Genomic DNA, 12,713 nt, shown 5'->3' on the forward strand with positions numbered 1-12,713 from the left:
GTAACTGCATGTGTCCACTTCTAAAGAACCCCAGTCTGAGTGGGGCATGCAGTGTGGGCCGAAGACCACCTGCATTAAACCTGACATTACCTCAGCTGTGCTGGGCACTGCAATGGGATACATTTATGTACAGCCGGTGGGTTCCAGGGAGCCACCCATGCTGTGGGTGCACACAGATTTCCCATTGCGGAGTTGTACCTGCCTGTGACTATTTATAAAAAACCGCGGTCTGACTGGGGCATGCAGACACCTTGACAGAATGAATAGTGTGTGGCACATATGTTCCCCATTGCTATGCCCACGTGTGCAGCTCCTGATGGCGGTGGCACAGGATTATATTTCTCATTGCTTCTGTACAGCATTGTGGGCTATCGCCCTGCCCCTTTTAAAGAGGGTCGCTGCCTAGCCGTGCCAACCCTCTGCAGTGTGTGCCTGCGGTTCCTCTGGCAGACGCACTTATAAATAGACATGAGGGTGGTGTGGCATGAGTGCAGCTGAAGGCTGCGCAGGGACACTGTGGTGTGCGCTGTGGACACTGCGTCGTGCGGGGGGAGGGGGGGTTGGGCAGCATGTAATCCAGGAGAAGTGGCAGCAGAGTGTCATGCAGGCAGTGATTGTGCTTTGTTGGAGGTAGTGTGGTGCTTAGCTGAGGTATCCATTGCTAATGAGGGTTTTTCAGAAGTAAAAGTTGTTGGGGGGGGGGCCCACTCTTGCCGCTATTGTGGCTTAATAGTGGGACCTGGGAACTTGAGATGCAGCCCAACATGTAGCCCCTCGCCTGCCCTATCCGTTACTGTGTCGTTCCCATCACTTTGTTGAATTGCCCAGATTTTCACAAATGGAAACCTTAGCGAGCATCGGCGATATACAAAAATGCTCGAGTCGCCCATTGACTTCAATGGGGTTCGTTACTCGAAACGAACCCTCGAGCATCGCGATAATTTCGTCCCGAGTAACGAGCACCCGAGCATTTTGGTGCTCGCTCATCTCTAGTCATCAGGCATTGTGTAGAAACAAGACACAACCAAAGTTGATGGAATTTCATTTTTTTCCATTTCACTCGACTTAGAATTTTTAGAAGTTTTACTGCACATGATATTGTGCATTAACCCTTTCCAAACCATTTATTTTTTCTCACCCATTCTCCCCAGCTCCAATAAATTGGAGCTGGGGAGAATGGGTGAGAAAAAATGCATTTTCCCTGCACCCTCCTGAACTGACAGAGTTCAGGAGGGTGCAGGGAGGGACCTGCTTACCTGTCCGGCATCTTCCGCATTCTCCTTCTGCCTCCCGACTCGGCGATCATGTGACCGCTGAGGGTTAGGTGGCACCTGGCGGTCACATGATCGCCCGGCCCGGAGACAGAAGGAGAATGTGCAAGACGCCGGTCAGGTAAGCAGGTCCTCCCACAGTGCAGGCTCCCGACTCGGCGTTCATGTGACCGCCGGGGGTCAGGTAACACCGGCGGTCACATGATCGCGGGCCGGAATCTCTATGCATTACATAGCGCTTATTGAGCACTATGTAATGTGTAAATGAGAAGGCAGAAAGGGTTAAAAATCCTTTATGCCTTCTCTTCGGGGGTACTCGATGAGGACCAGTGCAGGAGTGCATCTGCATCCGATGTGTCTGACAATCGGGTGCAGATCCACTCCTGCACTGCAGTGTCAGGCCTGCCCCGACATCGGAGCTGTCGAGGGAAATTATGATGTCGGGGCAGGCCCGACATTGGACTGGAAAGGGTTAAATAGAACCATTGAAAAATGCAACTTGTCCCGCAAAAAACAAGCCCTCAGGCCTCGTTCATTCGAACATTGTTTTGCACGAATCTATGTGCACACAAAACAGCGCGTCTGTTAGAACCATGGTGTGTTCACATGTCCGTCTTTCGCAGGCATGCAAATTTGCGTACCTGCAAAAGATAGGACTTCTGCACGCCAGGAAGGTCCTTGCTGCGCGTGAATATTCCCCGCGAGGAGTCCCTTTATCACTTCAGTAACAAGGGGACTCCCCACCGGGAGTAAAGAACCCCCTGTCACAGCTGTGGCAGAGAACCGCAATGTTCTCCCATTGCTTTCAATGGGGCCGCTGCTGCTGCTGGCGGCCCATTGAAAGCAATGGGATGAAGTCAACCCTGTCGGGGCTTGGCGAGTCTTCATGCTTGGCTCCCCGACACTGTACTGAAACTCTTTCAGCAGGCAGGGATTTAAAATCCTCGCCTCCTGAAAGGGCTGTTTTTGTTTGCCTGAGTGGTCAGCCAATTACAGGCAGTGCTCAGCCATTCATTGGCTGAGCACTCAGCCAATCAGACACAGCCCTTTCAGGGGGGGGGGATTTTAAATCCCGACCTGCTGAGAATGCTACAGTACAGTGCTGGGGAGCCAAGCATCAAGCCGTGCCGCAGCAGTGGGAGAACATTGCAGTCCTCTGCCACAGCTGTAACAGGGGATTTTTTACTCCCCGTGGGGAGTCCTCTTGTTACTGAACACTGTGACCACGGGGAATATTTACGCGAGCAAGGACCTTCCTGGTGCATGGATGTTGTTAGGGTTGTGCTGGCTGGGATCTATTGTACCACATAGGTTTCTAGCAGCACAACCTCACAGTTGTGGAATGATTGAGCTTGCTGGGTGTTGTGTTCTCCTGCTAGCCAATCACCACTGGTCTGGTTGCAAGTAAATATCCTCCCTCTGCAAGAGGAAGCTAGTTTCCCTTCACTCTAGGGTTTGTTGGTTTTGCATGCTCTTACATGTGTTCTGTGGATAGCGTGAACAGGGGCTAGTCCATTGTTTGTGCAGGTGGCCAGACATTAGGTGGGGATAGCCCTGTTTTGTGTATATGGTGTGAACAATGTCATGCTCTGTATGTCTGTGCAGGTGGCCAGAGATTAGGTGTGTATAGCCCTGTTCTGTGTATATGGTGTGAACAGCATCATATTCTGTATGTCTGAACAGGTGGCTGGAAATGAGGAGTGAACTGTCCTGTTCTATGTGATTGTGTGTCTGGCATGTTTACCCTAGTGTGTTGCTGTGTGATTTGTGTTCTGTGTGCCAGTCTGTTCTAGTTCTGTGCATTAACCCTTGAGGGATAGTCAGGACCGAGGTTCCAGCGCGGGGCCGCCTTTATCGAGGTGATCGCCTTGCTTCTTAGGTAGGGTCCTGCCATTCTCCCTGCAGCTTGGGGTCAGTTGTCTTGCTAGTGTAGGGACCCACAAAACAACTAGGAGCCTTGATCGCGGCTTGCGGGCTTAAGTATTTTGTCCAATATACGAACCAATACCTCGTACTTTTATAGCTATAACATCTGCTTATGTGTACAGGTATGCGTGGCGAGTGAGTGTCGTTTGAATCCTTGGTCACGTTCGTGTGGGTCCATTGTTTGTTTGCCCACACAAACGTAACTGATGTCCTATCTTTTGCAGGTGCACAAATTTGCACGCCTGCAAAAGACGGACATGTGAGCATACCATTGGGAACCAATGGTTCTAATAGACGCGCTGTTTTGTGCACACATAGGTGCATGCAAAACAGCGCTCGTGTGAACGAGGCCTCAGACAGCGACGGCGATGGATAAATAAAAGAGTTATGATTCTGTAATAGGGTGGAGGAAAAACTGAAAATGGGAAAAAAGGCCATGTCCTTAAGAGGTTAATACTACTAAATTCTCCTTATCATACACAACTACTGTATGTCTTATAATGTATTAATTGACCAAGATTATGGTGAGGACACAAGAAGGGCAACTATCCCAGGACCTTCATAAGCTTGAGACTTTAGGGAGCCTTTGGAAACCTCCTTATTCTGAAGCCACAAGCTTATCATACTGCAATCTAACTTCCAGTCTATCAAGCCACCCCATGGAGACGGCTTGATAGGCAGTCTGCTAAGGGCAGCTCTAGGGTCTTTCAGAAGGCCTCATGAAACCCGCACGGCTCCCTGCGATCTCATCGCTCATTCTATAGTCACTTAAATACTTACATAATACTTATATTACATTCTATAGTCACTTAAATAACCTTAAAATGCTACACACCATAAGTATACAGTCAGGAACATGAGCCGTGATATTTTATATGATAACTGTGTGACAGGAGCTGTGTGATCATCATCAGTAACTGTTATAGGAGTGTCTGTATTCCCCTCTGGGCAGTTTCTGTGGTAGGGTCCATGTAATAGCATGACACATACTAAGAAACTGACTACAAATTGAACACATAAACCTAAGGGAATCTGAGACTGTTAGAAGTGTGATCACGTAACCATATGAGAAGAAAGAGACTAAAAGCATTTAATCGAAAGGAATAACTAACCATGGTATCACCAACGCACTTATATATACTGGAGGAGTAGTTACAGTATGAAAAAAAATCTCTGGAGTAGCCCTTTAAATGTCAAGTTAATATTTGCTACATCTGTGTATCCAAAGGGGCAGAAATAATTTTATGGTTTTGTCAGCTGTTTTGAATGACTGCTCTGGGTTTTCCAGCTCAAAATTATTGATGACCTATCCTCAGGATAGTGGATAGTGCAGAAAAGGAAGTGGTGCAACCCAAAACAAGAAAAGGAGAGCATGTGGACTGTATCACTCGGAAGGATTTGTAGGTTTAGCTATTGAAGGCAGAAAGTTTTTTTTCCTTTTTTGTATAGCAAGTGCAGCCAACCTCAATTACCATCACAATTTGCACGTGTGGAAAATAGATACCAGGCTAAGTCACAAGGTTGAGTATTAGGCACATCCTGCGAACATATAAAACTACACAACAGTGTATTCGCTTATCTTCTCTGTTTATTGTATAACCAGCATATAACTTGTCATGAGGATAAGTCGACAATAGTTTAGACATAGAAAACGCCTTTAAAGGTAGGTTTTCATGTCTGCAGGGTAAATTCTGTGACAATTTCTGCAGCATTTCTGCAGCCAAAAGAGTTAAAATCCTCACTATTGCTGCGGAATTTGACTGGAAATAAGCTGCGTACCTGCAGCTGATTTCAGAAAACCCACTGCTCACCTCCGAAGACTTCGCCTGTCAGCACTTTCTCAATGGGCACCTGGCCTGTACTGAGTGCAGCGCCTCTGGTCAGGTGATGCAAAAGTGCCCAGCAGACATTCCACAGCATTTCTGCCATATGTAAGGTAGGTGAAGTCCCCTGGTGCAAGCACTGAGTCATGACTGACTCCTTGGGTGTCGTCACATTGTGACTTTTTTTGGTAGACTGTTTTTGCCATTGCCTTCCCCAGTCATCTTTTACCCCCAGCAAGTTGGGTACTCATTTTACTGACCTCAGAAAGATGGAAGGCTGAGTCAATCTTGAACCCACAACCCTCAGGTCGTGAGCGAGAGCTTAGGACTGCATTTCTGCTGACTTAACGTTCTGCGCCACATGAGGCTCTTGCCACATGTAAACATACCCTAAAACTTTTTTTCTGAAGATTACTGTTCTAGGGGTTGTATTCTTTTTCTTCATATTTGATAGAGATGAACTTTTAAAAGCTCGCTGCTGAGGCTAGTGATTCTATTACGCGTAAGTAATTTATATCTGTTTCAGGGTGACGTCACATGGCCATTTTCGCGCAAGCAAAATCTACACTCGCTAAGCACAGAGACTGGAACCCATTAATTTCAATGGGTTCATCCTCATAAGCGCACCCAAGAAAAGGACATGCTCTATTTTCCTGCATAGATATCGGTGGCAGGTGCGCAAATACACAAAGGGAAGGGTGAAACACTGCACTAAACGCAGGAAAAGAAGACAGCTGGACCTTATTAGGCTTAAATAGCCATTAAATTCCATGGAAAGGGTGTGTCACGCATGCGTATGAACCGACCGTGCGTGTGCAAAAATTACAGTAACATGCAGACACGTGCAAAACGCTGATTATGTTGCTCTTCAAACCTTGATCATGTGCAAATATGCAGTGCAAACACTCGTGTATCTCTGCCCTTATTGGTGGATTATTTAATATATTACACATTGCCAAGATCCATTGTGATCCATTCATGATGGAATAAAGTCATCTGTAGCATGTTTAGCCCTTGGCAGACCCTTTATATGTGTCTTCCTTGAGACCTGGACTTGTAGAAAACTGAATAGAAAAGAATAACGTTGATGCAATCATTATACTCTGCATTACATATCTGAGATGCAATGTAAGGCATGAAGTAAAGAAAGATGAGGATGTAAGATTGTTTATCAGTGAGCCATGACTTGTCTAGCTAAAATGGTCTGACAAGCGAGCAAAAAGGTCAAAAGAATCTCTTACTGGATAGCATGCTAAGCCCCATCATTAGGGTGGGAGCTGAAAAAGTGCCAGTGGTGGAAATGCTAAAATACCTCCTTAGACAAACAAATAGGCCTTACAACTTAGGCTGTTCACACTTGTGTTGTGATTCCAATATGTCACTTGTATGATGGATAGCACTCACACCTGACAAACCTCAGTGGGTTCCACAAACCGTCCATCATTTTGACAGAACAAAAAGCAACAGGGCCTGAAGAAAGATTAGGAGCAAACGACCTGAAGGGTCCTGTGTCAAGCAGTGAAGAGGGACTGTAGTTGCTAAAGAACTTGAAATTTCTTTAGGACAACCAAACTTTATAGTATCCTGCAGATGTTCTCCACATTTCTTACTGGGTGTTGAAAGTTGTGAATGTGACATCAAAACAGAACATTTAAGCCCCCAGCAGTTTAGGATGAGCTCTTTTCATTCTGAAGGGAAAGGACATTATTGTTTTGGATGAGTAGAGTTCATTCTTATTTAAATTGCTGTAGTTCAGGTTTTCTCAGGGCTAAGATTCTTGGCTTTAAAAGGACATCAAATGCATGCCCGCAGCTTTTACAGAAGTGGAGTTACAGCCATTTGAAGTTAAGCCGGTAATACTGAATTTACAGCTGTCAGTTTCAGTGTGTGTTCATCTGTGAAGATCTCCGTGTCGTTATCACCCCCACATCACTTACAGAGTATATCTGCTCTCTGATTGTAACATATGGGGTTTTCACCAGAAAAGGAGTGAAATGAGGAGAAGTCATAGCTGACTTTGGCATCTAAACGATTTACGGAAAAAAATCAGTAGTGAAAAAATAAAAAGAACAAGAAAAACGACACATAATTGGTATCCCCACATCCGCAACAACCTGCACAATAAAATATTATGTTTTTTAATTTAGCACGGTAAAAATAATGATAAAATGCAGTTTTCTAATCCTCTCAAAACCCAAAAACATGAGTATAAATTAGTTAAAAAGTTGTATGTACCTCAAAATATTACCAAAAAAACCTAAAACTTTTATCACAAAAAACAGGTCTGATACAGCTCTGTCAACTGAAAAATATAAATGCGGCGTAGGAAAAAATTACTACATGCTCTAGCTTTGCATATTCCTCGGAACGCATCGCCCATTGTTTTCAGTTGGATAGATAAACACATTACACGGCATGCAATGTGCACATAAGGTGTGATGTGAGGTTTCCCATTGAAAACAATAGGAAACACATGCCAATCCTCCGATGTGGCTGGAAAGCGCACCAGAGGATTGCAACGTCACAGAAGTGATGGAAGGTGTTTTTGACAAAAAAAAGGCCCCGCATCCGCTGGTACATCGCACGTTCACGAGCGCGATATTGGGCCGAGTTTCATAGTGGGATATCACATTCAAACGTGAGTAGGAAGCCTTAAGGGAGAAAGGTGGAGTTTTGATGTTTTTTTATTATTTTTGTTTACTAATTTTAAACTTTCTTATTTTTCTTCCACCATGGTACTTGATTTTGAGCATCTTTTATCATTCTTCTAATACACTATTATTAGTATAGTATTGCATTAGATAGCCTATGAGTCTCAGCCATATTCAATCCTCCAGGTGCCATATCAACCCATTGGGACCCCCCAATAACATTGTGGGGGTCCGATGGATGACAGAAGGAGCCTCTGTAGTGTGCTGGGTTAGCCCTTTGGAGACAGCAAGGAATAAACGGCTGTTGTGTCATGGATGGCTCTACCATCTCTACCAGGTGCATCCAAAGCAGCGACCTGTCCAATCACGTACAGGACCCAAGATTTGGAGCCTTGTTAAATGAGTTCTTTACTTGTAGGTTATGTGATGCCTGTGCCTTTTACCTATCGAACAACCACTTTCCAAGAACAAAATGCGGTCACAATCTTAGGCATAACACTTCTTGCAAATTTCCCTCTGACGCACTTCTTCAACCCACATGTTTCTAGGAATTTCTTTCCTGACATTTTAGCCATCCTCAGTCTCAGTTATCTGAGGTACTGTCCCTAGGGATACACTCCTGGCATGGAGGGGAAAACATACTACTCGTTCTTCTTGCTTACTTGTTATTGTCCTTTCTTTTGAAAACTCCAACCACACTTGGTTATGTCCCTTGATGCAGTAGTTAAGTAGAGGAATGTGCAATCGTAACCACCAACTCCTCTAGAAGGCTCCGCGCTACAAGCTCCAGTCCCCCCTAGGGGACACATCCTATGGGATAGCCCGAGGGTCTGCTCAGGCAGAATCACCAGGGCTTTGGCCATCTGCTCACATGTCCTTTTCCGCCAACCACCTCTCCCTCCTCCTCCTTTTACTTCTCCCCAACTTTTCCATTAGTAAAGATTGGTAATACCAACACAGAGCACAAACCAACACAGATACACATGAAACAAGTACACACACTGCAAAGGTACCCCCAACTCCAGGCAACTACACCTCCTCCATCTGTCAGCCTTTTACATGCTGCTGCGTGTAAAGGGATAAACACTGGGGATCCAAGGTTTCTTTGGTCTCCGGTGTTAGAATCAAGTGCCTGGTTGTCATCCGACAGCTAAGCACCCCTTTTCCCCTAGCATGGGAGACTTGGGCCAGGTTTCCAATGCAGCGCCGTCAAAAGACAGCACTGCAGAATAAAGCTCCTTAACAGTCGCCATCAAAAGACGTATGGGCGGTCATTAGGGGTTAAGTTTGGTGTCACCATAATCACACACTGACACACAGAATAAAGTTAGGACTTGTTCACATCAGCTCTAGGGGGGTTTGTTTTCCTGCCCCATTTAGGGAGCAAAAAATGGCAAGTCTTGACCGAACTGAGCCTCCATAAGACAAAGCAGAATGGTGCCGTACAGACCTAAGAATTGTGTTTTTTCCATTTCACCCCACTCAGAATTTTTAAAGTTTTTCCATGTTATATGGTATGTTACAGATACCACTGAAAAACACAACTCAACCCATTAAAAATAAGCCCTCATGGGCCAATGTCAACAAACAAATGAAGTTATGATTTTTTGAAGATGGGGTTAAAAGGATGAAAATGAAAAAAAAGAAGCAACAATTGACTGTGTCCTCGAGAAGCTAAATCTACTTTATTGTGGAGCCTAACACCTCGCAGGGACTGTGTGTGCTCCCGCACTGCATCCTGTGCTTTGCTCTGCTATGTGCGTGAGCCTATTGCTGACATATAGCAGTTTGTTATCACCTGACCATTAGCCTAGTGAAATGTTACTTGATAATCAGTGAGATTAATCTAATTCTATGGTATGAATTGATATCAGTGCATTGGAATATTTTAATACTTAGGAGAATTGAATAAACTGAGACTGGCTGCCGGGATCATCAGAGGTAATCCACAGTTTTATCTCTAATCTGTGACTGGCAGCAGGGTTGCTTTTTTTAGTCCGGTAGAATTAGTAATTTGGATACTTTAGTAGGTCACGTCTCATCATATCAGTGTCTCCAAATCTGATGCCTCCTCTTTGCTTTCTCTTGTTCGTATTTGAAAGCCATTTCGGAAAATAGCGCAATCAGTAAATAAAGTTTCATTTCCTCAAACTCTTTTGGTAAGAGGTTTATATCTCACAATGTCACCATGACTCTTAGGTATTTTGTAAGGAGCACTTTATGGAGTATTTAAGAATAGCAAATGTGAAGTTGGCTGTTTTTCTCTATCTATATATAGGAAGAGCTGGGTGATCTGGCCTAAAACTAAACTCTCAACTTTTCCCCCCAAAACTTTCTCAATTTTAATCTTCATTTTCTAGTCCTTTTTTGGTAATAAAGCTAAAAGAATACCAAAAAAAACTTTTTTTTTGTTTTTTAGATAAAGGGAAATGCATGCATGGCAATTCCTAAACCAATAAAATGACCACCCATATGGCTTCTGACAGCAGCCGTTAAGGGTCATTTATTTGGCAGCGCCATCCTTAGAAACCTGGTGCAGGGCTACCGTGCTGGCGTGAGCAGGTGCTTAACTGTTGGATAACAGCTGTGAACTTGCTCTTACATTGGGGCCCGAAAACCCCCACAAATCCCTGGAGTTTAACACCTTACACGCTGCGGCATGGAAAAGACTGACAGAGGGAACAGGCTCCCTCTGTCACCCATCAGACCCCCGCAATGTGATATAGTCTCCGGGTCTGCCAGCAACAGTGGCCTATGAGGCTCAGCCTCTGGTTGAGTTTCATCGGTTTCTAATGCAGATGTACAGTAGTGTATTGGGAGAGTGCTAAAAGATGCTAATAATCAAGTCTGCTAGTGGAACAAAACTAAAGTAAAATAATATTACAAAATAGTAAAACAAATCATAAAAATAAAAACATCAAAACCCAACCATAAGGCCTCATGTCCACGGGCAAAAGAAGAATTAAAATCCGCAGCGGATTTTAACTCTTCTCCTGCGCGCGGATCCGCACCCCATAGGGATGCATTGACCACCCGCGGGTAGATAAAATACCCGCGGATGGTCAATAAAAGTGATTTAAAAAAAAAATGGAGCATGAAAAAATCTGGACCATGCTCCATTTTCATGCGGGTCTCCCGCGGGGACGGCTCCCGCGGGCTTCTATTGAAGCCTATGGAAGCCGTCCGGATCCGCGGGAGACCTAAAACAGGAATTTAAAAGAATTTACCCATCCGGAGCGGACCGGGAAGGTCTTCTCTTCCTCACGGCCGCATCTTTTTTGCTTCGGCTCGGCGGATGTGCCCGGCGCATGCGCGCGGCACGTCGGCAGCCGTGACGAGTTCATCCGCCGGCCGAAAAAGAAGATCCGGCCGTGAGGAACAGAAGACTTTCCCGAACCGCTCCGGATGGGTAAATTCTTTTAAATTCCTACTTTCAGCGCTCATGTCCGCGGGGCAGGAGGGACCCGCTGCAGATTCTACATGTAGAATCCGTAGCGGGCCTGATTTTCCCCGTGGACATGAGGCCTAACCCTTCACTATGTAAAAAAAATAAATAATAAAAATCCTGCATGTGATATTGTTGCATTCACAATGACTCCGAGAAAAAAGTGAGTACAATATTTAACCCGCGCAATGCACGTCATGACAAAAAAAGTACAAAAAATATGGCGAAAATAGGTAGTTTTCGCGCCTTGCAAAAAATGGAATAGAAAGTAATCAAGATGTGGCATGGATCTGTTAAAAATGGAACTATTCGAAAGTACAATTCATCCCACACAAAAAAAAACCTTACACAGCAGCGTTGACAAAAAAAGAAAAATGTTAGGGATCTTTGGATGCAGCGATAAACAACAAAAAAAATATATATATATATTATTTATTTTTATTTTTTTTTTAAAGTGTGAAAAAGTTGTAAGAAACAAAAAATTCTATACATTTGGTATTGATATAATCATAGTGGCAACAGAATTAATTGAACATATTATTTATACTACACGGTAAGTGCCACTAAATATAAAAAACATGTCAGAATTGCAGATTTTGTTAATCTTGCACTAGAAAACAATGGAATAAAAAGCATTTTTTGTTGAAAACGCATGCGCACAAAAATTTGCGTGACCAAAGCGTCCGTCACGCTGAAAAAAACTCACTTGGCTGTGCTCAAAATTCGCACATAGAGTGCGCAGCCTGCTATTTCACAGTCCTTGGATGTGAAACCCTTGGATGCTGTCACATCCAGGGGTTTCACCTTGTGGTCAATGGGGCAGGCAGCAGCAGCCCCATTAACAACATACAGAGAAGATCGCGATCCTCTGCCACAGTTGTGGCCGAGGATTTCTTCATCTCCGCGCGGAGTCCCCTCATCAGTCACCTCTTCGCCGCTACCGGGGCTGAGGCGCGTCCAGCCGCTTGTCCTTCTGTCCCTTTAAAAACCCCGCCTGCTGAAAGGGCTGTCTCTGATTGACTGAGCACTGTGACCAATCAGAGGCAGCACTCAGCCATTGAATGACAGCTGAGCGCTGCCTGTGATTGGTCCCTGCGCTCAGCCAATCAGAGGCAGCGCTCAGCCATTCATTGAATTTAGCCATTCATAATCAACATATTTTAAAGGCAACATGTCATCACCTTTGGGGCTAATAAACCATCAGCCTGCTGTTATATACCTGGGTTTAGCTTTCTGCACTATCTATTAAAGGAAGTTATAACACTGCAGATAAGTCCAGATCTCATTTCCATCGGTATGAGCATGCAAAGTGATGTGAGGCGTATTCTCTTCAGCTTCATATGTGCAGGTGCCTGATGCTTCAGCCACTCCATTCTGTCTTCCACAGCTCCCCTGTACTGTCCTCCTCTGCAGCCCCCTGTACTGTCCTCCTCCATGGTCCTCCATGTACTGTTCTCCATAGCCCCCTCATGTACTGTCCTCCTCTATACAGCCCACCTTGTGCCATCCTCAGTCAGACCCATTCATCACTGTGGTGCTCAACTTCGGTTGACTGTGCACTGATGAACCGGGGGGAAGTGCAGTATAGAAGCATGGT

The sequence above is a fragment of the Eleutherodactylus coqui genome, chromosome 6 (assembly GCF_035609145.1).
Source record: "Eleutherodactylus coqui strain aEleCoq1 chromosome 6, aEleCoq1.hap1, whole genome shotgun sequence".
NCBI lineage: Eukaryota > Metazoa > Chordata > Amphibia > Anura > Eleutherodactylidae > Eleutherodactylus > Eleutherodactylus coqui.